We start from the raw sequence: 21,068 nt of genomic DNA, 5'->3' as shown, positions 1-21,068 counted from the left end.
TCGGCATGTGCATGCATGAGCCCCAGCGAGCAACGGCAGCTCCGTCACTCCGGGGCTCACTACAAGACGGGTCGGCTTTCGATGTTAATTGACAGCACGCCCCATTTTGTAGGCGGGGAGGGGGGGTGGCTGCACAAATGCAGGCATTACCTTAGGAATGCCTGCCATTTGTGGGCGGCCCTACTGACATCACTAGTGATGTCAGTAGTGGACTTCCTGCTCTATTAGAGCAGGAAGTCCACTTGGGCTTGCGGGAGCTGAGACCCTCCCGCAGGGTCTCGCTGCAAGGCCGATGGTCGCGATAATCATGACCATCACCAGGCCGCTCCCACAGCTGTGCGAGCAGCCTGGTGTCCGGAAAAAAAAAAGGAATGCCCTGATTCAGAATGCCCTGATGCAAACAGCGTGCGCCTCTGAATCAGGCCCTTTATCTACCACCCCTAAATGAGTCGTTGGGTCCCCAATGTTTTCCTATATATATCTCCAGCTTGCGGGTTGTGCCATGGGGTCTAATATGGCCCCATCCTACGCGAACCTATATATATTTTCCATCGAACATGAGGTATTTTATGCTGAGCCTGATGTTGCATCTAAGATTTTGGCATTCTATCGTTTCAAAGAAGATCTGTTCATTGTGTGGGGTGGCAGCGCACTTGAGTTCTCTAATGTGATTGACAACTATAATAGTGTCACGTCTGAAACTGGAGAAGAGGACGTGGTGGGCCTCAGTTGGGGAAAGAAACGGAGACGAGGGGCCTGGATGTACGTTCTCCTCATCCACAGGTCTTGAGTGTTGGCAAGACCTGGGCAAAGGTGCGGAGTCTAACCCACAGGATGGTGTTCGCCAGTGACCCCCCCAATTGGAATATGGGCTTAGCTGTACCCCGTGAGCAGGTCGCGGTCCTTTGACCAGGTACCCAAGCCCTGCAGGGATAGAGACACTACACCCGTGGCCCAGCGAGGATATGCCTGTTAGGCACAACACAGTCCCTGAAAATACTGTATAGACAACAACTTGACACGAGGATCAAAAATGTCAATAAGGCTTTCAAAGTGGGAAGCAACTGATGGTTACTTGAGATGTCACCAGAGATAGAAGGCACATGGGTAGAGGTGGTAAATGTTGTAGCACGGATGTCCACGGGAGACGTGAGGCACACAGGTGGGGATGATCACACTGCTGCACAGGTATACACCAGAGACGTAAAGGCACACAGGTGAAGGTGGTAAAACTGCTGCACGGGTATTCACCAGAGACGTAAAGGCACACCGGTAAAGGTAGTAACACTGCTGCATGGGTATTCACCAGAGATGTTAAGGCACACAGGGAAAGGTGGTATCACTGCTGCTGTACGATGAATAGGAACCTGGACCGGGAACTCACTAAGTTCGCTAGGAGACAACCGATGTTCAGGCAATTTCCCATAACCTGTGGGACAGTTTTATACCCAGGGGAACCCTTAGACAGGTGCACAGCATCAGCTGGAAATGAGCCAATCAGGAGGAAGGATTCAGTCACATGGGCCGACTGTCATGGCGGCGCCCATGTCCGGATTTGAGATGCCGGACACCAGCCCTCCAGGAAGCCACAGCAAGTGGGGAGAATCCTCGGCTTCTCCCCCGCCGTCGCGCAGGCCGACCGACCACCCAGGAAGAAAGGGGAAGCCGGCGGTGCGGTAAGCGGGCGCCGATCCCCGGCTGAGCCCTGACAGTACCCCCTCCTTTAAGGGTGGGCACTGAACACCCACCAGGCTTATCTGGGAATCGCCTATGAAAACTCTGGATTAGTCGCGGAGCGTGTACATCAGAGGCTCTGATCCAGGCCCTTTCCTCGGGGCCGTAGCCCTTCCAATCGATGAGATATTGAAGGGTGTGGAATCTGTGCCGGGAATCCAAGATCTTTTCCACCTCAAATTCAGTGCCTTGTAATGTCTTGACTTGAGGCAATTTAGGGGAACACTTCTGAAAACGATTGAGCACCAGGGGCCGTAAGAGAGAGACGTGAAAAGTATTTGAAATCTTCATTTGAGGGGGAAGTTCCAATTTATAAGTTACTGGACTGATTATCTTAATGATACGATATGGACCGATAAAACGCGGAGCAAGTTTCATGGACGGGACTCTTAAGCGGATATTTTTGGAGGATAACCAGACCCTGTCCCCGACTCTCAACAGGGGAACCGCCAAACGTTTCCTGTCCGCAAATTTTTTGTAATTCCTAGAAGATTGCTTTAGGGATAAGTAAATTTTATTCCATAGAACTGAGAAGGATTGAATCTCTTGATTCACAGCTGGAACATCTATAGATGGAAGCTTCTGGAAATCTGGAACTCGTGGATGTCTACCAAAAACCGTAAAAAAAGGAGTGGATTTAGAGGAAGAATGAAATTTTAAGTTATGAGAAAACTCTGCCCATGGCAGGAGGTCCACCCAATCATCCTGGGAAGAAGACACAAAGAGCCTAATGAAGGTCTCCAGCTCTTGATTGACCCTTTCCGTTTGGCCATTCGACTGTGGGTGGTAGGCTGAGGAAAAGTTCAGTTTGATTCCACAGGTACTACACAGGGCTCTCCAGAATTTGGCTGTAAATTGAACACCTCGATCAGAGACTATTTCCCTGGGGAGACCGTGTAATCTGAAGATGTCTCGAATAAAAATTTTTGCCAATTGAGGAGCAGAAGGAAGGCCAACGAGCGGAATAAAATGTGCCATTTTAGAAAAGCGATCCACGACCACCCATACCGTGTTATGTCCCTTGCACCGAGGTAATTCGGAAATAAAATCCATTGAGATGTGGGTCCAAGGAGCAGTTGGGATAGACAAGGGATGAAGAGGACCAACCATCTGTCTACGTGGAGTTTTATGTTGGGCGCATTTGATACAGGAGCGGACAAACTCCATGACATCCTTCTTCATGGTCGGCCACCAGTACGATCGAAGTAAAAACTGGTAGGTCTTGGTGATTCCAGTGTGACCTGCGAACAAGGATGCATGAGCCCAAACCAGCAATTTTTTATGTAACTTAGGAGGTACAAAAATTTTACCAGGTGGCAAGGACACTACTTGAGTAGGAGCAAATACAATTGGGTCAAAAATGGAACGAACTTGAGAACACTCCTCCTCCTCCAAATTAGTCATGAAGGAGCGAGATAATGCATCAGCCTTCTTGTTCAACACACCAGGACGAAACTGGAGTTTTAAATCAAACCTAGAAAAAAAAAGTGACCATCGCGCCTGCCGGGCATTTAACCGGTGTGCAGTTTGTAGATAGATCAGATTCTTATGGTCTGTAATAATCGTGACAGGAAATTTGGCCCCTTCCAGAAGATACCGCCATTCCTCTAAGGCTAGGCGCATGGCTAGAAGTTCTTGGTCGCCAATAATATAATTTCTCTCAGCAGGGGAAAATTTACGGGAGAAAAATCCACAAGGATGCATCTTCCCATCTTCAGCAGACTGAGATAATACCGCGCCTACTCCAACGGAGGATGCGTCCACCTTCACAATGAATGGTTTGTCTATTTGAGGCTGACAGAGAATGGGAGCTCGAGAAAAGGCACCTTTTAGGTTTTGAAAGGCTTGTACTGCTGGAACAGACCATTTAGAAGGATTGGCTCCTTTCCTAGTGAGGGAGGTAATGGGTGCTACCAGTGTAGAAAAGTGTGGAATAAACCTCCTGTAATAGTTTGCGAATCCTAGAAAACGCTGAGTACCTTTTAATGACGTAGGCAAGGGCCATTCAGAGATTGCCTTTAGTTTATCAGGATCCATCTGGAGAGTCCCCCCGTAGATAATATGGCCTAAAAAAGGTACTGAAGTTTGGTGAAACATACATTTGGAAAGTTTCCCGAAGAGGTGATGAGTGCGAAGGCGGAACAATACCTCCCGTACATGAAGACGATGACTCTGTAAATCTCTGGAAAAGATTAAAATATCATCGAGATAAATCACAACAAATTTATGAAGAATATCCCGGAAGACCTCGTTGACGTAACCTTGAAAAATAGCTGGTGCATTACAAAGACCGAAGGGCATTACGAGGTACTCAAAGTGTCCGTCTCTGGTATTGAACGCGGTCTTCCACTTGTCCCTGGTCTTAATTCAAATCAGATTATACGCACCACGTAGATCCAGCTTCGTGAAAACCTGAGCCCCTTGAACCTTGTCAAACAGCTCTGAAATTAAAGGTAGTGGGTACCGATTTTTTATGGTGATTTGATTCAACCCTCGATAATCTATACAGGGCCGGAGTCCACCATCCTTCTTCCCTACAAAAAAGAAACCTGCCCCTGCAGGAGAAGAAGAAGGCCGAATGAATCCTTTAGCAAGGTTTTCCTTAATGTATTCCTCCATGGCCGCGGTCTCAGGTACGGACAAAGGGTAAACACGGCCACGTGGAGGACTTTTCCCAGGAAGCAAATCAATGGCACAATCCCAAGGTCGATGCGGAGGCAGTTTATCTGCGGCTTGTTCACAAAATACGTCAGCGAAGTCTTGATAAGCCTCGGGCAAGCCCGGCTGGGAGGGGTGTTTAGAAGACTCTGGTCGAAGGGACTTCTTAGCCGAGTTGGCAATCAACGCTTGGTTACATACTGGAACGACCTTGGTCAAACAATCTTGGAAACACTGTGAACCCCAGGATAGGATTTGCATAGCATCCCAGTTGAACACAGGATTGTGTTTTCTCAACCAGGGCAGCCCTAATACCAGCTCATAGGAGGATTCGGATAACACAAAAAATTCCAGCATTTCATGATGTAGGCACCCAATTTGGACAGACACCGGATGAGAGAGTGAAGAAATGGGTAACCCCACCAGAGTTTTACCATCTAGACCGGACAGTAACAATTTATTAGGTAGGGAAACGACTGGAATACCCAAGGTGTGAATCAGTCTCTCTGCAATAAAATTACCAGCAGCACCAGAATCAATTAAAGCGTGAACCTTTCTTGTCCTGGACTTATGGGAAAGCGACACTACTAAAAGACTTTCGGATAATTGGGATGGCTTGAGAATAACCCCCAACTGAATGCTCCCTACTTCAGTCAGGGTTTCGCATTTCCCGCAAGTAAAGGACAATTCCTCAGAATGTGGTTAGGTGCAGCGCAGTAGATACACAATTTATTTTGGAAGCGTCTATTGCGCTCTGCCGGGGTGAGTTTGGCTCTGTTGACCTGCATTGGTTTGTCTTCACTAGCTAGGGTGGGTATAGGCGGACTAACAGCTGAAGAGCGGACTGGTAGACGTTCACCTCTCCCCCTACTACCCCATCTTTCCCGATGGCGAAGGTCAATTTTGATACAGAGAGAGATAACGTCAGCGAAGGATTCTGGCAAATCTCTGGAGGCAAGCTCATCCTTCATCCTCTCAGAGAGTCCATGAAGGAAGGACGCTTTAAGAGCTTCCTCGTTCCATTTTAATTCAGATGCCAGGGTCTGAAATTGGACTACATACTGCCCCACGGACCGTGTGCCCTGTCGCACTCGGAGGAGGTCAGAGGATGCAGAAGCAGACCGGCCTGGCTCGTCAAAAATTCTCTTAAATGCGGAAACAAATTCCTCGTAGGTAGATACGATGGGGTCGGCCCGTTCCCATAACCAGTCTAATGCTGCTCCTGTTAATAATGAAATCACATATGCTACTTTGGCCCGAGACGTGGGAAAGTTCTGGGGAAGGCATTCGAATTGGATTTCACATTGGTTGATGAACCCGCGGCACCGCCTGGGGTCGCCATCAAACCTTTCTGGAGTGGCAAGCTGTAGTCGGGGTTTGGGAGTAGGAACCACCGGTGGAGGACCTGATGGAGAAGGTACAGGAACCACAGGCGGGGGAACCGGGAGAATAGAAGCCAACGTGGTTTGGATCGAAACCAGTTGCCTCGAGAGCTCCTGTAAGTACTGAGCCACTTGTTGTTGTTGCGCCTCCTGGTTGTCCATCCGAGAGGTCAACTCTTGCAGAGACCCAGTACCTTGGGATCCTGCAGCCTCCATTGGGCCTGAACAAACTGTCACATCTGAAACTGGACAAGAGGACGTGGTGGGCCTCAGTTGGGGAAAGAAACGGAGACGAGGGGCCTGGATGTACGTTCTCCTCATCCACAGGTCTTGAGTGTTGGCGAGACCTGGGCAAAGGTGCGGAGTCTAACCCACAGGATAGTGTTCGCCAGTGACCCCCCCAATTGGGATATGGGCTTAGCTGCACCCCGTGAGCAGGTCGCGGTCCTTTGACCAGGTACCCAAGCCCTGCAGGGATAGAGACACTACACCCGTGGCCCAGCGAGGATATGCCTGTTAGGCACAACACAGTCCCTGAAAATACTGTATAGACAACAACTTGACACGAGGATCAAAAACGTCAATAAGGCTTTCAAAGTGGGAAGCGACTCACGGTTACTTGAGACGTCACCAGAGATAGAAGGCACACCGGTAGAGGTGGTAAATGTTGTAGCACGGATGTCCACGGGAGACGTGAGGCACACAGGTGGGGATGATCACACTGCTGCATGGGTATACACCAGAGACGTAAAGGCACACAGGTGAAGGTGGTAACACTGCTGCACGGGTATTCACCAGAGACGTAAAGGCACACCGGTAAAGGTAGTAACACTGCTGCACGGGTATTCACCAGAGATGTTAAGGCACACAGGTAAAGGTGGTATCACTGCTGCACGGGTATTCACCAGAGACGTAAAGGCACACAGGTAAAGGTAGTAACACTGCTGCATAGGTATTCACCAGAGATGTTAAGGCACACAGGGAAAAGTGGTATCACTGCTGCTGTACGATGAATAGGAACCTGGACCCGGAACTCACTAAGGCACGCTAGGAGACAACCGATGTTCAGGCAATTTCCCATAACCTGTGGGACAGTTTTATACCCAGGGGAACCCTTAGACAGGTGCACAGCATTAGCTGGAAACAAACCAATCAGGAGGAAGGATTCAGTCACATGGGCCGACTGTCATGGCGGCGCCCATGTCCAGATTTGAGATGCTGGACACCAGCCCTCCAGGAAGCCACAGCAAGCGGGGAGAATCCTCAGCTTCTCCCCCGGCGTTGCGCAGGCCGACCGACCACCCAGGAAGAAAGGGGAAGCCGGCGGTGCGGTAAGCAGGCGCCGATCCCCGGCTGAGCCCTGACAAATAGGTCGAATAGACCGGTGAAATTCACGTATACTATAGACTTAAAGAGTGTGAATTTCTTGGATGTCACCATTACAAAAAACAATGGCAGATTGGTTCCTTCACTCTATACTAAGGCCACAGATAGGAATAATATCCTATTGGCAAGTAGTGCTCATCCTGCACCTCTTAAAAACGCATTACCATACTTGCAATTTTTGAGGGCATTGAGGATTGCGAGAGATAGAAAAGAAAGCATGACACAGCTAGACAGGATGTATGAGAAACTCCTACAGAGAGGTTATAAGAGAGAGGTTCTTGAGAAAGCTAAGATCAAAGCATTGTCTGTTCCTACTGACAAGCTATTACCGGGAGTTGTTAATCAGTCTAAGATTAAAGACATTAGAAATATTTGGGTCAACAAATTTAATCACATGATTACAAATATCAATCGTGAGGTGAAAAAATTATGGCCCATTGTCACCTCCGATAAAGTTCTCAAACCCCTTCAGAATACCACAATCATGTTTTGCTATCATACAGGTAAGAACCTCAAAGATTACTTGGTAGGTAATGACATCTCTGATCTAGGTAAAACGATAAAATCTACATTTTTGGGTAAACCTAAACTGGGTTGTTTCAGATGCCCGAATTGTATTACATGCAGTTCTTTGCAAACGGGCTCTAATTTTTTCCATCCATTTACAGGAGCTAAATATAACATCAGATACCATCTAACATGTACATCCAGTTTCATCGTTTATGCCATTACAGGTCCTTCTTCTAAAATGTACATCGGTAAAACCGAATGTACATTGAAAATTCGGATGGTACAGCATCACCCTGCGATTAGGGCAGCCTTAGCCACCGGTACTAGTGAACAGCCGGTTGCAAGGCATTTTGCCAAGGTCAAACACAATATTTCTACATTGAGGTATCGTATCATCGATCATATTCCGCCATTGGCTAGAGGAGGAGACCGTGCCAAAAGACTACTTCAGTGTGAGTCTAATTGGATAATAAGATTGGATACATTGTCACCTAGAGGCCTCAATGAAACATTGGGGTTACATTGTTTCATTTAAAGCAGCAATCCAGCACTACTGCATAGTCTAACTTGCTATTTAGTTTAGGCTGATGCTCTTGCTATTTATTACCTTTTTAGGCTGTGATGTATACTTTTCTGATTTGTTGGATTGTAAGCTCTATGGATGTAGAGGGGTTGACATCCGGGTGTTAGCACAAAATGTATTTACAATCTGGCATAAATAAATGGCATATTATGACATTTACTCCATGTGGTCGCAAATCAGCCATATACACTGGTTATTTGGTCCAGCCTATTAATATGGGTATTACATTGTTTAGATTATTTATACCACATTTGGCATGAATCCCTATTTTTGCTATAATGTTGCTCAGGTCATCTGACTATGGGCCTGATTCAGACCCACTCGCGAGCGGCTGTCCGCTCGCAAGTGGGTCGATGTTATGCACTGAGCATGCGCACGACGGAGGGAGCTCCGTCGTGCGCATGCGCCAGACGCGACGAGCGAAGGAAAGTCCTTCGCTCGTTGTGTCCGATCAAAGGGGGCGTGCTGTCAATGTTGATTGACAGCACGCCCCCTTTGGTGGGCGTGCCGGGGGCGTGCCTCCCTGACGGGGCCTTTCCCACGGGAACGCCTCCCGTCAGAAGCCGGCCCACTGACATCACTAGTGATGTCAGTGGGAGTGATTTTGGCTCTGATAGAGCCAAAATCACTCCGGAGCTTGCGGTTGAAAACCTCAACCGCAGGCTCTGGCTCGCAATTTCGATGGTCGCGATGGTCTCGACCATCGCGGCCATCACAAAGCACGCTCGTATAGCCTGTGGGTGGTGACCCACAGCTATACGAGCGTCCAGGAGGACGCTCCCTGAAAATGGAGCCCGGCCCTCATTCAGAGCGTGCGCTCTGCTCAGAGCGTACGGCTCTGAATGAGGGCCAATGTTCTGAGAAAACTATTTTTTAATTATGTGTATTTATGTTGTTTGTGCATGTATGTTGGTCATGTGTCTTTTAAGCTATTTACAGGGGTATTCAGTATGGGTGCGATAACATCGTTTTTGCGTTAATATCGGAGGTATGATGTCATTATCGCAGGTTTTACTTTTACACCGTATTCAATTTCAAAGACTTATCGCAGTTTTGAAAAGTCGAAGTTAAAAAACGGGGATAAGTTTTCACCATTGAATAGGTGTCGAAAAAAAGTGCAGAATTGGAGTTTAGGGGTGCAAGCTTAAAAAAAAATGTTGGGGAACAAAGTTAAAAAATAGCGAACTTACCTCAAATACCCCGTTGGGTGGAAATTGAAACTAAGTTGTGTAATGTTTCCTCCATATCCACAATCATAGGCTTGGCTTCACCTGATAGACCCCAATCTGCTCACTCACATCCGTTTATCTCCTTTACATGCTCTATATGGGATTACTGTAAATCACATTTTAACACCACCACCTACCCATCCCCCATTACCCCTATATGGTCGAACCCAGCATTCTCCCCAGGCTTCAACCTTGCCCGTTTTTCTCCATGGATTAAAGGTGGGGTCAGGGTGGTATCTGATCTCTGTGAGTCGGATGGATGCGCCCCTCTGGATTCCCTACAGAATAAATTTAATATATCTTCTGTTAATACTTTTACTTATATTCAAATACGTCACTTTATTAACTCTTTTCCCACCAATTCAATTGTTAGATCTTTAACACCTTGTGAGTCTTTATGTCTCCGTAATCCTCTTATGAAAGGCATTATATCTGTCATCTATAATCTAATTTTTGATTGTTAATATATCAGATGCACCTGGCCATGAACTTCAATGGGAAAAGGATTTAGGGAGCCCACCTGATGAGGGCACGTGGTCTGTGGTGCGAGAGAGGGTATCCAAATCTTCTATCTCCACCTTAATAAAGGAAAATGCTTACAAGATATACTACAGATGGTACCTGGTGCCTGCCCGCCTGCATAGAATGTATCACCTAGCATCTGATCATTGCTGGAGAGATTGCAGTGAGGCAGGCACCTACATTCACATATGATGGTCATGTCCTAAAATAGCCAAATTTTGGGATGAGGTTGCTGTCCTCCTCTCGGAAATACTAAAAATACCACTGACTAAATCTCCCTGGTCTTTTCTCCTTGGCTGTCCACTTGAGGGCCTCAACCCACATGCTGACAAGCTTTCTTCACATATCTTAAATGCAGCTCGATGTTTAGTTGCAAGGCACTGGAAAGATATCAACCCTCCTCCTCGCCAACAACTTATAAATAAAATCTGGCATGTGGCGGCCATGGAGAAAATTTCAGCTTACCTCCATAACACTTCCCATAAGTTTCTTATAGTTTGGGGTGACTGGTTTCTTTACAACAACACCACACCACATAGATCCCCACCCTCAGGCTTTTCGAACCTTCTACTTTAATGATCATAATCCACCTATTATCTGTCGAAGTCTGGACTCGGTCTCCTCTCTAACTCCCATATCCCCCTCAACATATTTTTCCCCTCTTTTCTTTTCTTTCCTTCTCTTTCTTTTTCATCTCTCTACCCCCTACGTAGTTCTGCTTTCCATGTATATTTTCCAATATTTTGTTTTGCTCTATATGATCTATTCTAATTAGTTTGGATTGTTGATATATGTGCTAACATGATATCATATTGTTTTATCGATCTGAATATTTCATATACCTCTTTATTGGATTATGTATAGTTGTATTATTTAATTTCTGTAAAACTACAAATAAACTTGTTAAAAAAAAATAAAAAAAATAGCGAACTTGACTCTGAGGGTGTCCCCAAGTATGCCCCAGGTGTTTTTTTCATTGCAGCTACTTGCGCAAGTGGGTTTTTCATTATTTTTTCAAGTCTGTTTAGCAACTTTAAAATATGCTGACCCCCATTTTCAAGTACCCCAAATTTGCTGGGCATAGTTATTTTTCCCCCCAAAAAATTCTAAATGCTTTTCTGCACCACTTTCTTCAAAGTCGCATTTATGCACTTGCCGCGGCTATTAGAAAGCCCGACTTCCTTCAGGAGGTAAAAATGGGGGTACCCATAGTGTTTCCCCATGTCTAGACATCATTAGGGGGTAACCTAGAATATTTCCCGAAAATTCCCATAAGGGGGACCTTATGTAATTTTTTTTCTAAATTGTTACAGATTTTTTTTACAGGTTAACAAAAACGGGAATTTTCCGGAAATATTCTAGGGACCCCCCTAATGATGTCTAGATATGGGGGATCACTATGGGTACCCCCATTTTTAACTACTGAATGAAGTCGGGGTTTCTAATAGCCGCGGCAGGAAAAAACACCTGGCAAAGGTATTTAAAAACATGACTTTCTTTTGCAGGCAAAAACGGGGTTACCCATAGTGATCCCCCATGTCTGGACATCTTTAGGGGGGTCCCAGGCATATTTCCCAAAAATTCCCGTTTTTTTCCTTAAATGGGGTCAAGTGTCATTTTTAAAAAAATAGGGATAATTTTTCAAATCACTATAGCAAGTGAAAAAAATGCAGAATAGGGGTTTGGGGGTGTAGGCTTATAAAAAATAGCCTGTAGTTTTGGGAATGTCCCCTTAAAAGGAAATGTAAAAAAAAAAATGTCCCCAAAAAAATCGGGACACCATTAAAAAAAAAAAAAAATGTTTTTGGGTTAAAAAAAAAAAAGTAGGAAAAAAATTACCAAACTAATGAAATTATTTCTGGTGGGGTCCCCAAGTATGGGGCAGGTGTTTTATTCATTGCGCAAAGTAGCGGCAGGTGCATTTTTGCAGAATTTTTAAAAATTACCTTTAGGGACTTAAAAATATGCTAGTACCCATTTTCATGTACCCCAAATTTGATGGGACCACTTAAAAAAACGAAAAAAAAAACCTAAGTGCTCTTCTGCATCACTTCTTCAATGTCGGGAAAAAAAACACCTGCGCGGCTATTTAAAAACCCCGACTTTCTTCTGCAGGCAAAAACGGGGGTATCCACAGTGATCCCTGAGGTCTGGACATCTTTAGGGGGCTCCTACAATTATTTCCAGAAAATTCCAGTTTTTTTTCGCCGATCCAAGTATCGCCGGGTCCCATTTTTGACGATTTCAAATTGAATACGGGGATAAGCGGGAGCGTGCCCGATACTTTAACGCAGGTAAAACCTCTGATATGAAACGTAAACTTCGACAGCGAAGTTTACGTTTCATATTGAATACCCCTGTATGTGTTGAGTGATGCTGCCATATATTTTGGCATGACCATCATGGGGTTTTAAGATTGTTATAATGTATCACTTATGTTTGGTATTTGTACTAACATGTAATGTCACATTTCATGCTGCTAATTAGCCCATCTATGTAATAAGGGTTATCGTCGTTCTGCGTTTACTGACTAATTTATTGTCACTGTATCAAGATTTGCTTGTTATTATTATTATTAGCCTTTATTTATATGGCTCCACAAGTGTTCCGCAGCGCCTTACATAGTACATAAAACTAATAAGTTGATGTATTACTATGGTTACACGGACCATTATGATGTAACTTCCAGTGCGACTGCCTCAGGGCGTAGGACACGTGGAGTAGCTAATGGGTTCACAAGAGAGGTGTTTGCTATATAAACTGGTAAGTGTTTGTATTTCTTTTGTATTGGCTTGATAAAAGTGCAGAAGCGCTGAAACGTTGCTACTGTATATATAGCTATGCTGTGTACTTGATTTATTTATCCGGAGTGCCGCCACTGGGATTTATATATATATATAAATATATAAATGTGTAGCTTGTCTATTTGGTATGCCTAGATGTGTTTCACAATCTATTGGTGTACTCATCATTATAGTTGAACAGGATCAGTTATTCATTTGTTTTCATTTTATGAGTTACTTGCATTTTATGTATCTGTCTAGCATTAGTGTATGTTTGGCATATTGAATATTGCTGTATTTTGCTGCAATGTGTAACCCCTCTTACGCCACTGTACAGTTTACTATGTACCTTCACCCAGACTTAACAATAGTAGTGAATATACAATAATAGCTTTGGCTCGCCTGGGTAAGACTATTGGGTCTGTAGTGTTATGTACCATATAATTTGTATGTTATTGGTGCAACACAGTTTATACACATCAGAGCCACATTTTGGTGCCCTGTGCTAGGAAGCGCATTGGTGCCCCCCCGCTACTTTAAGTAGGGACAGTCCAAAAAAAGGGACATGATCTCACAGGCAAGTGGTGTGACCACACAATAGTACCCCCAATTCACATTACATCACACAGTAGCCCCCCTAACAAATTACGCTACACATTAATGCTCCTCACACATTACGCCACACAGTTGTGCTCCTTACACATAATGCCACACAGTAGTGCCCCTTTCACATTATGCCACACAGTAATGCCCCTTGCAGTTACAGTGAGCAGGGAGGGAAAGGGGGGTTGAAGGGGTATCATGTTTGCATTGGAGGCAGTTACAGGGTGCAGTTGCAGGTGGGTGCACTTATAGCATGCAGGGGTAGAGTTGCATGGGGTTGCAGGGGTGTCACTTGCAATTGGTTAACAGTCACAAGGTGCAAGGGTGGAAGGTACAGGGTGTAGGGGGGTGGACTTACAGGGTGCAAGGGTGTCACTTGCATGAGGGCAATTACAGGGTGCAGAGGTGGCAGTTGCAGGGGTGCAGTTACAGTGTGCAATAGGGATAGTTGCATGGTGGGAAGGGGCAGTTGCAGGGTGTGGGGGTTTCAGTTGCAGGGTGGTCATTTTCACTGTACAGGTGATGTACTTACAGGGTGCAGGGGTAAAAGGTTCATGTTGCAGGGGTGGAAGGAACAGCGGGGGGCATCTGTTTATAACTATTCATTCCTAAATCTCACAATCACCCCCCTACCCCATCTCAGCTCCTCCTCTACCTGCTGCTTCACTAATGACCAGGGGAGAGGGGGGTTACTTACTGCTGCCAGTATTCTGCTGCTGCAGAGGGAGCTAATAGCCCCACAGTTCAGTAGGAGAAGGAGAACAGAGTAGGGACGGCCATCTGGGACTGGGAGCACTGCGGAGCTAAGTAAAGACCATGCACAGACGTGGTGAGGAGCTTTGTCAGTACTGGTAGCCCGCAGCGTGGAGACTGTTCTCTTGTGAGTTCAGGAGCTCAGAGCTGACCTGACCTCCACGCTGTGGGCTACTGACAGACACTGGGCTGGCGGGCTGCCAGTGTGGTGAGTGACATGCGACTGGGGGCGGGGCCACATACATCATTCGGCCCCACAGTCCAGCTGGCCAGTCACAGTGTGAAAGAACTGGGTATCCGGCAAATAGACATTGTGGAGACGGCCGGTTCCGCCCCCGGAGCATCTGCGCTCTGTGCGGGCACACCAGCTGCACCACCCTAGTTGCGGCCCTGATACACATGAGAACAAACCACCTGCTTTATTTTTTCCTTACACTCCAAGGGGTCTATTTACTAAGCAGTGTTAGGAGACAGAGTGAAAAATGATAAGAAAGTGATAAGGTGCCAGCCAATCAGCTCCCAACTGTCATTTTTCAAACACAGCGTGTGAGATGACAGTTGGGAGCTGATTGGCTGGCACCTTATCACTTTCTTATCACTTTTCACTGTCTCCTAACACTGCTTAGTAAATAGACCCCCAAGGCCGCTAGATACCTTTCAGTGCTCCTCCACATAAGCAAAACAATGAAATATATGGTTTCTTTATGTATAACTTCAGATAAATAAACATATTCCCACATTACAGAGTAATATAAGTAGAAGTTCTTTAAAGGCACACATGTTAACTGAACAGGATGGTAATGCAAAATATTGTAGTATATAGATTGATGTCCTATACACTTTGTTTAGTAGAAAATACTGCAACTGTTACGACAAGTTCATCTTATATATGTATAGACTAAGAATAATGATGTGATTTATCAAATAGGGTGCTGACCTCCTCTGAGAAACTGAATCGCTTTATTTATTTATTACTATTTATTACCAGTTATTTATATAGCGCGCACATATTCCGCAGCGCTGTACAGAGAATATTTGGCCATTTACATCAGTCCCTGCTCCAGTGGAGCTTACAGTCTATGGGCCTGATTCAGAGCTGCTCGCTGCTGGCGAGCGCTCGCTCTGAATCAGGGCGGGGATTTTTTAATTTTTTTCCCCTTCAGGCCGCTCGCTAAGCTGTGGGCGACCACCCACAGCTTTTGCGAGCGGCCTGGAGATGGTCGCGATCATCGGGCTTGCGAGGAGACCCTATGGTAGGGTCTCAGCTCTCGCAAGTGAGTGGACTCCCTGCTCTAATAGAGCATGTAGTCCACTACTGACATCACGAGTGATGTCAGTAGGGCCGTCCACAAACGCCAGGCATTCCTAAGGGAACGCCTGCGTTTGCCTAATGCCTACAAAACGGGGTGAGCTGTCAATCAACATAGGAAGCCGCCCAGTCTTGTAGTGAGCCCCGGAGCGACTGAACTTCAGTTGCTCGCGCATGCGCACGCCGGAGGTGGCGCATGCGCAGGGGGGCAAACATTGACCCACTTGCGAGCGCTGTGCGCTTGCGAGCAGGTCTGAATCAGCCCCTGTATTCCATATCACATGCTCACACACATACACACTATGGTTAATTTTGTTGGGAGCTAATTAACCTACCAGTATATTTTTTTTAATGTGGGAGGAAACCGGAGTACCCGGAGGAAACCCACGCAAGCACAGGGAGAATATACAAACTCCACACAGTTAGGGCCGGTGTGGGAATCGAACCCAACCCACAACCGCAGTGCTGCTAACCGTCTATGCTGCCTGAACATTAGTGTTTAGCTGCCCATTACTTTAACAAAGGTCTAACTGCCTCTGTAGGTTTAATCATTTACATTCCAAAGCATAGTTTATCTGTAGATCTTTCTTTTGAAGCTTTTTGTCCTTAACAAATATATAAGCGAGATCCAAACAATATAACAACCTTAAACGCACCTTTAGTTTGGTACACACAGTCAGTTTGGCTTTTTATTTTTTCCCACACCTTAGCGGAGAGGTGTACGGTAACTGTCTATGTGATGCGCAAGCAAGTATAAAAGCCAGAGCTAAGAGCTGTTAATTCTCAAAGGTTCTCCTATAATTCAGTGTTAGTGAACTTAAATTACACTTGGGGGTAAATTTACTAAAGTGAGAGTTTTTAGAAGTGAGTTTTAGAAGAGATGTTGCCCATAGCAACCAATCAGATTCTACTTAACATTTAACTAGCAGCTTCTAGAAGATAATAGCTTGAATCTGATTGGTTGCTATGGACAACATCTCTTCTAAAACTCACTTCTAAAAACTCTTACTTTAGTAAATTTACCCCTTGGTCCTGTCTTCCTGCAGAAGAGTATCCAATTGTTTAAGGATACAAATGTTTCTGTTTTGTTACTAAGGGGCCTATTCATTATGCTAATTATCGCGGTCCGAACAGACCCCAATAATTAACACTCTAACTCACCGCGGATTCTGGAGCAATTCATCATTGCTCTGGTGCGGTGACAGCTGATGCGAAATTAGCTGTCCCCGCGAGTGGCTTCACTGCTTCTTTTTGGAGCAGTGATGGGAGCGCGCATGCGCAGAAGAGCCCCGACATCCGGCCAGACAGGGGCGAAAGGGATCCGAAAGGACATATATAATGTCTGTTGATTACTTTGCGGGAGGGGGGGAGGGGCAGAGTATATATGTAATTATAATGATTCGCATCATTTTAGCCCGGCCCCCCACTCGCGGACCCAAAAATTCCAGGTGAAATCTCCCCATCCTGCCCACTTCACTAGGAAGTGGGCGGGATATGGGTGATATGCCTACTCTACCCGAAAAATCGGGAACCTCCCGCGGTTTTCTGGAGAGTAGGCATGTATGGAAACCTAACCTCCCCATACCCTAAACCCAACCCTCCCCCCTTAGTGCCTGACCCTAACCTTACTCCTAGTGCCGTATCCAGACTGTTTCAGTCCAAGTCCGGATCCAGACTGGTTCAGTCCAAGCCCGGATCCAGACTGGTTCAGTCCAAGCCCGGATCCAGACTGGTTAAGTCTAAGTCCGGATCCAGACTGGTTCAGTCCAAGTGCGGATCCAGACTGGTTCAGTCCAAGACCGTTCTCAGACCGGTTCAGTCTAAGTACGGATCCAGACCGGCTCAGTCCAAGTCCGGATCCAGTCCGGTTCAGTCCAATTCCAGATCCAGTCCGGTTCAGTTCAGATCCAGTCTGGTAAAGTCCAAGTCTGGATTCAGTTCGGTTCAGTCCAAGTCTGGATCCAGTCCGGTTCATTCCAAGTCCAGATCTAGTCCGGTTCAGTCCAAATCTGAATCCAGTGCTGTTCTGTTCCAAATCAGATCAGGTCCAATTCAGTCCAAGTCCAGATCCAGTCCGGTGTAGTCCAAGCCCGGTACTGGTCCGGTGCATTCCAACCTTTGGTCTAATCTGGAGTAGTCCAAATCTGGTAGTAGTCGGTTACAGCCCAAGTTACCCAAAGTAGCTAGAGGCTTCAAGTCTCGTACATTTTTTCGGACCCCGGCAAATTAGTTTGTTCCTATATATACCCCCCCACCTTCCTTCTTCTATTCCCTTGCACATCTCTCACACATGCAAAGAAACTTCATCAAGCCAGCGAGCTTCCAGCATGCGGTACCTTCTCCTATCATACTCTCTGAACCCAGCCCAAATTCACAAAAACCCACCAGCATGACAGTTGAGCTCTCAAGGGGGAACTACAGACTGACTGTTTAGTGTAATGCTCCCCCTTATATACCCCAGACTACCACAGCACAACCTGCCTTTTCCCTCCTGCATGGCGAGCCCTAGCATGCACTACCCTATATTAACAGGAGGTAATTTTCCACTGGGTGAGCTCGTGCCACTCCTGTTGCATTCTATGAGCTGCTCATGCTGCACTGACTTCTACCACAAGCAATGTAAATAAGCACTTCATATAATACAATAAATGTTTATAATATACAATTAAATTATTATAAGTCATCCATTCACTGTGTACACATACCATATAATTTAATTTTATACATTTTAACAATTACTATTGTACCCTACAAACTTCCCTCTTGACTACTGAGGTGACTTTACACTATATATATACTGTATATGTGAGGTATAATTTATACATTTTCTCATATATATAATTATATTACCTCAGGTCACCATGTAATTATGCATTTTTATATATGTTACCTAAAACCATATATGTATATAAAATCAGATTTAATTTTCACTTTTTTTATTTTTATATATCACCCTTTTCATGAATTACTTCAGTGAATATCTATTTATAATGTTATGCATAAACTTTCTGTCAGCTATATGTCAATGTGGGCTACAAATGTTTATGAGAATTATATAGTTTTGCTTATGATTTGTTTTACAAATGTTGTTTATATTGCTATGAAGACTATGTGTATTTGTAGCTTGTCTTTTTTGCATGCCTACTTTAGCTGTGTTTCATAATCTATTGGTGTATTCATTCTTATAGTTGAAAAGGAGCAGTTATTATTAACTCCTATTTGTGTTCATTTTATGAGTTATTTGCATTATGTGCATTTGTGTAGTATTAGTTTATGTTTGGCATATTGAATATTGCTTTATTGTGCTGCAATGTTTATGAGTATTATATAATTTTGCTCAAGATTCGATTTACAAATGTTTTTTATATTACTCTGAAAGCTATGTGTATACCAGGGGCATAAGATCATGCCAGGTGTCCGGAGGAAAAATACTGTAGATGGTGGTGCCTCCATTCCCTGGTGGCTCCGGGTTGCTCCAGTCCCCCAGTGTCTCTCTAGATCCAGCCAGCCCCCCCAGTGTCTCTCCAGCCAGCCCCCCACTGTCTCTCCAACAAGCACCCAACTGTCTCTCCAGCCAGCCCCCCTCTATCTCTCCAGTCAGTCCCCACTGTCTCTCCTGCCAGCCCCCACTGTCTCTCCAGTCAGCCACCCTCTGTCTCTCCAGTAGGACCCCACTATCTCCGCTGCCACCCCCAGCGTCTCCCCAGCCAGCACCCCCAGTGTCTCTCCAGCCAGTCCCCCTTTCTCTCCAGATTTCTCACTGCAAATTCCCAGAGAGCAAATGCAGGCAAATACGTTGGCAGATATGCTCTTATCCAGAAAGTAGAACTCATTAATGGGGAGGCAGGTTGTGGCAGGGAAGGTGAGTTCTTATGTAGTCTGAGTACAGAAAGGTGTGCTTCAGCAAATGAGGTCCAATGCAGTCCTGCTGAAACTCACATGGGTGTCAGGCAGTAAAAAGAATATCTGTAGCCGCTGCCGGGATGTAGTTATCAGACCAGTAGACGGCATGCTGCCGGTCTGAATCCCGACGCTGAAAGTCCGACACAAGACTTAAGATAGGTGTCAAAATGCCAACGCCTATCTTAATCCTGATGCTGGAATCCAGAAGGACACCAGCCGGAAAGAGGTAAGTCCGGGGCGCCCTTAGCTGTTACCCGTGGGGGAGGGAGTGTTAGGTTTAGGCAGCATAGCAGGGTTAGGGTTAGATTTGGGTGGGGGGATGGTTAGGGTTAGGCACCACTGGGGGGGTTAGGTTTAGGAACTAAGGGGGGAGGGTTAGGTTTAGGCACGAAGGGGGAAGACAGGTTTATGCACTAACGGGGAGGGTTAGGATGCGGGGTGGGTAGGGTTAAGGTTAGGCTACATGAAGGGAAGGTTAGGGTTAGAGGAAACAGGGGGAAGGGTAAGCATACTTACCTGACCCCTGTCATGATACCAACCATTGGGTTGCCGCTGTCAGTATTTTGACAGGAGGCATCCCGACAGCCATCATTACATACCGATTCCCCGCTACCAGAGGCTGGTGCAAATATCTGTGCTGATAATAATTATCAGCAGCAGCTAAGATCGTTGCAGTGGTTGATGGTGTTTAAGCACGTAACTGGCTAACATTTTTTCCAACGATGGTTTAGCCATTGATGCTTAAGTTCTGAACAAAATCAATCTTCCGCTGCATCGGAAAATCAATAGAAACGATGATCAGGACTGACTTGGGGAAAGAGGCATTAGGGTTGGCCATCAGTGGGCTGTACATTGATGGCCATCCCTACGAGGCACTATTATGTTTATACAAAATGGAGGCAGACTGGAGGCAGGCTGGCTTGCTTAGTCCTCTGCAGCCGCCAGGTATACAATGACGGTGCAGCTCTCAGTAGATTTTCCCACTCTCTGCAGCCACCGAGCATACACAGTGAATGGTCAGTCTTAATTTGTCGGTGGCTGCTCCTATGCAGCTACTGAGTATACAGTGGGGGGGACAGGAGCAGCTCTCAGTAGATCAGCACATCCGGAGGTGCAGAGGGACTCCAGATGTGCCGATTATCTTCCAGCAGCCGCTCGCTGGGCATTTATGACTGGTCACATCTGATGCAACCATGCCAGGCAAGTGGTTAAAAATAATTATGTTAAAAAAATGGAATCTCAACTCCCAAGGAGCTTACAGCCTAGGGCTGGTGACAGGGGCGTTTTAAGAGAGGAGGGGGCCCGCGTTCACTCCCCGTCTGGGGCCCCCTCCTCTCTCCCTGGCTGCTGTCAGCGATCTGAGTCTGTGCCCGAAGTCTACTGCGCATGCGCAGGTCACAGGAAAAATGGCGCAGCAGCCATTTTCCTGGTGATTTCCTACTGCGCATGTGCAAAACGACCAGGAAAATGGCCACGGCGGCCATTTTCCAGGAGTTTTGTATAGCGCTACTCCGTGGGACTTCGAAGAGGTAAGTACCCCAGGGGCCCGTATTCACCTATTATAAATACGCCCTTGGCTGGTGGACTTTATGGCTTGTTACAGCCAAGTTTGTCTTAGCCTAGTGATGGAAGTGGTGTTTTTTTTTCAAGGGGATCCAATGCGGTTTGTGCCACTACCAGTCTGGGCTGTGAGCGCTAGTGCTGGTATCACTT

The 21,068-nt window shown here is 46.0% G+C and overlaps 1 protein-coding gene across 3 annotated transcripts in view; it reads right to left on the bottom strand.

Annotated features, from left to right (window-relative positions):
• LOC148543431 (histo-blood group ABO system transferase-like) overlaps nt 1-21,068 on the bottom strand; it is an 82,530-nt gene that overhangs the window by 24,770 nt on the left and 36,692 nt on the right. The window contains exon 1 of one of the 3 annotated variants that reach the window (XM_088455903.1): nt 9,634-9,754. The exons of 1 other annotated variant lie outside the window; for it this stretch is intronic. The gene's annotated coding sequence lies outside the window, so the exon portion shown is untranslated. Of the gene's footprint in view, nt 1-6,387; nt 6,414-9,633; nt 9,755-21,068 lie in introns of those variants that run through there. One more of the 3 variants, XM_088456534.1, reaches the window with a different exon arrangement.

The sequence above is a fragment of the Taudactylus pleione genome, unplaced genomic scaffold (genome assembly GCF_031769625.1).
Source record: "Taudactylus pleione unplaced genomic scaffold, aTauple2 ptg000003l, whole genome shotgun sequence".
Classification (NCBI taxonomy): domain Eukaryota; kingdom Metazoa; phylum Chordata; class Amphibia; order Anura; family Myobatrachidae; genus Taudactylus; species Taudactylus pleione.
The sequence above is the reverse complement of the archived record's forward strand: the minus strand, read 5'-3'. Positions and strand labels throughout refer to the sequence as shown.